Raw genomic sequence first — 4,215 nt, 5'->3', positions numbered from 1 at the left:
CTGTCCAAAGAGAAATATCCAGATAATGAGAAATATACTCATGAGTTTACCAAAAATCTCCAGTGCCAACCACTAGAGCAAAAAAAAAAAAAAAAAAAATGCGAACATAAGGCATTTAACAGAAGTTATGCGGCCTGCCTAATAACTTGACAAAGTCAACTGGCGTTACCCAGAATAAAACCCATTTTCATTTTGTCCGACGAGACGTTATCCTGGGATAAATAAACTCCTTCGTCACCAGCAAAAGGAAAAATTCTCTGTTTAGCTCGAGCACGTTATTTACTCGTATCGCATAAAATCATGTGTATGTAGCCGGAATTAAGCCCATTATCTACGGCCTGGCAACCTCCCTGTAAAGAGTACTATTTTCTACCGACAGACTGAGTTAAGCAGTGAGACTGAGACTCACGCTTCAGTCATGCTCCACTCTCGCTCAGCTCACGGTCCTGATGGATTCACACGTTCGGTCCGCTCTAGCTTCGCTCACGGTTCCGTCACCCCCTCTGCCTGAACAATAGAAGTGCCACCACCATTGACGGAGGATGTGTGACTTTTCACAAGGTGAGTTGGCAATGATCGCCATTGCACTGGATGAAGAAGAAGACAGAAGAAAACAAAGTCGGAAAAGAGTGTGGGTTCATCCAATCTTGCAAGACAGGAAAAGTGAAGGGGAATTCCGTACACTGTTTCCTGATATGATTGATGATGAAAGTAAATTTCACAGCTATATTAGAATGAACATTGGAACATTTGAAAAAAAAATACTATCAAAAATTGAGAATGACATGAAAAAGGAAAACACATCATTCAGAGAAGCAATCACTCCAAGAGAGAAACTGGCTGTGTGTCTACGGTAAGATAAATGAAGGATGTGACTTAGATTAATCATTTAGAATGACTGAATGGTAATACAGTAAGAGATAAAGGTACAGAGGATCACCATTTACTCCTTCAGTGTTACATTATGTGTAGAATCATGAAGGGAAGGCACAAGAATCCAGATTACGCCACTGTGAGGTGCAAGTAGGCTGCTGAGGTAAAGGCACACCGTGGATGTTGTCCTGATCTTGTGTTCCATGTTGTATACAGTAGGTGGAGTACTTGTGGATGAGGAAGTAGAGTACTGTGACAGAGCAGGTGATGGCGAAGGTAGGGGGCATACATTCTGTGTTCGTGGTGCATAGGTCTGTGCGTTTTGGTTATGAATATATTTTCCTTCAGTCTCACTTACTAATGAAAACACTATTGTTTTAATGAAATGTTGATCAGCTGGATTGAATTTCTTTACAGTAGCTGCCATTATTGAAAAGAAGGTATCAATGGGCTCAGGTTCACGTTCTCCCTTCTTGTTTTCTACTAATTATCTCATTAGAGTAGCAGATGCACTGTTGTTACTTTCCTGACTGTTCTTTTACGTCTGCGACGTTCTTGCTGAGGGAGTGGAATTTGTCTAACAGCAACATCATCGTTATCTTTCTCACTGTCCTGTCCACTGAATGTTTCTTTTGTGCCAACGTGTTCTGCATTATCTGAATTTTCTGATGCATTTCCCGCCTTTTGCAGAGATGTGATTTGGGTTGTCTTTCATAAATGCATACAAAAATGACATCTGGTCTTGATACTTCCATTTCTGGTTGTTAGTAGCAGCCTGCCCACTCTTTGTTTTCTTGCTGATGTATTTACGGTACTGCGATCGTAGGGATTCCTAGCGTTCCCCACACTCAGATCCTGAAAATGAGTAGACACCGTAATTATTTCCCCGTATTGTTTCAAGTTTTTGGCCAGGGGGGACTCCTGCAAAACAATAGCTTTCAGCTATCGTCTAGGCCATTCAACCACTCAGTACATTGTACTAGAAGTTTGTCATACAATAATGAAGAACCTTATGGCCGACACTATTCCAACACCAAGTAAAGAAAACTGGAAGTGAATTGCAAATGAATATTGGACTCGGTGGAACTTCTCAAACTGCACTGGTACTCTGGATGGTTAACATGTAGTAAATGAAGCACCAGCAAATAGTGGGTCCCTATACTTCAACTATAAAAAGACATTTTCTGTTGTTCTTTTAGCTTTAGTTGATGCAAACTACTGCTTCATATTGGTTGATATAGAATCATATGGCAAAAATACTGACAGTGGAATTTTTACAATTTCCAAATTTTGCAGATATCTGGAAGAGAAAAAGTTGAATGTACCAGAAGATGCTGCACTTCCTGGCACTGATGTGCCTGCACCATATTCATAGTGGGCGATGAGGGTTTCCCTTTGAAGAGAAATTTGATGAGCCCCTATCCAGAGTTGAAGACTGAACATATGTAGAAAAAAGGACATATTATCTCGAGTGAGAAGGGTAGTCGGGAGTATCTTTGGTATTCTAGTGCAACCCGGCGTCTGGCAATAGACGGATAGATAGATAGACCTTCAGAATATATCTAAGGAAACTTAAAGCTAAGCCCTCTAATATTAATGCTATTATTAGAACAACATGCATACTTCACGGTCTAATACATTCTGATATTACATTACCAGATACTGTTGGCATGCCATCATCAAATACAGTACGTGCAATGAGAGGACGAGGGGGAAATGCTACAAGGGAGGCTTTTGGTGTTAGAGAAACACTGAAAGACTATTTCAGCTCCCCAGTTGGTTCAGTGCCTTGGCAAAATAATAAAATATATGTATATAAACAAAAAATATATATAAGAATACTACTGAGTAAGGCAACGAAATGCATTCCCGCAAGGGACAACAGGCTATTATTTTAGATTATCGAATACCTAACCTTCGTAACCCAACTGGCTGCGTATGTCCACCCAGCTTCTTTTCGCCACGTTGCCACTATAGTATGGCGAAGTCAAGCCATACAGCTCTGGTTTTGATTTATCTAATTCAATTGACATTTCATCTGAAACCACAAGATGAAATAAGTTTTGTAAATATATTTAGTTCAGTATATGCTTCTCTTATGTATAGCTGTATGCATTTTCCTTAAGTTTGTAAAAAATGAAAAAAAATCTGAATCAGTTACCTACCTTTTTCATAATCCCAATGCAGTGTTTCCGTTTGGCGATCCATCTTTTCAATAGACTCAGAGCAGCAATACCCGCCCTCACGAGGGCTGAATCAAGACTGGAGCCAGTGCTGCCAGATGCTCTGGTTCAAATTTCCCCAGATCTGAGGGGCAAAATTCCCCAAACTGAAAAGAAATTCCCCATTTTTTTAACCTCTGTCTGTAATTAATACTTTTATTTTAGGAGTTATAGCTGTAATTACCGTTTCTGTATATGAATGATATGTTGTGGGAGGAGACAATTGCATACATTGTAAATTGCACGCTGCTGTACTATTATATAAAGTCTTTATTCATTACAACTATCCATAATATTGTATGTAGAACTTTTAATTTTTGTTCCAGTTGTGAGCAACTCACTCTGATCAATATATACTCATATAGAGTAATGTAGGGAGGGGGGATTACGGGGACTTGAACAGTGAAAAACCAAAACAGCGCATGAGTTGGTTTGTCTTTGGTTTATTACATAATTATGAACTTAATGCTTTAAGAAACAAAACAATCATCAGTTACAAAAATCGTACCTCCTTACTGGACACTAAAAACCTTTTCATTGTAATAATTAGTTTTACCATTTTCCTATAACATACATAAACCTATATATTTTAAATTCATAATTGATGGACATTCTGTTCTGTCCTGTTCACAACTATGTACACACCATCATTCAACACTTAATTCTGACATGTTACAATATCATGCCTTTACACAGTAGCTACTGCCTTTTATAAACATTTCAGTCTGGATCACTCTGTTTATCGTCATACACTTATGATCTCATACGTCTAATAAGGTGTTGTCAAGTGGGAAATTGAAACAAGAATCCTCTGTCATGCAGCACTGAGAATGCAGTAATCCAACTAACGTTTTTGTTGACAGTAAATTTCTCTGTTTTGTTTTCATATTGTTTACCCTCTAGAGGGGTGTGTGATTGCCCTAGTTTTGGGTTTACCCTAGAATGAAAGTAGTGGAGTTGCGATGTGGACCCGTACACTCCTTGTGAGCCCTTGTCCTTGTCCCACCAGTGGAGTGCGCTAGTTGCTGGTCTTATTCCCGTATACTACGTGTCTGTTTAGTCCAGGTCGACTAATAACAGAACAGAACTGACAAGTTACTTACAAACTACGCAAATACAT

At 39.1% G+C, this 4,215-nt stretch overlaps 1 pseudogene; it reads right to left on the bottom strand.

The window, feature by feature from the left end:
• Nucleotides 1–974: 974 nt before the first annotated feature.
• Nucleotides 975–3,081, bottom strand: LOC145390395 (uncharacterized; annotated as a pseudogene).
• Nucleotides 3,082–4,215: the final 1,134 nt, after the last annotated feature.

The sequence above is a fragment of the Coenobita brevimanus genome, chromosome 14 (genome assembly GCF_032717465.1).
Source record: "Coenobita brevimanus isolate Jiangsu-jjx chromosome 14, ASM3271746v2, whole genome shotgun sequence".
In the NCBI taxonomy this organism is placed as follows: Eukaryota; Metazoa; Arthropoda; class Malacostraca; order Decapoda; family Coenobitidae; genus Coenobita; species Coenobita brevimanus.
This window is presented reverse-complemented; position numbering and strand designations above follow the sequence as displayed.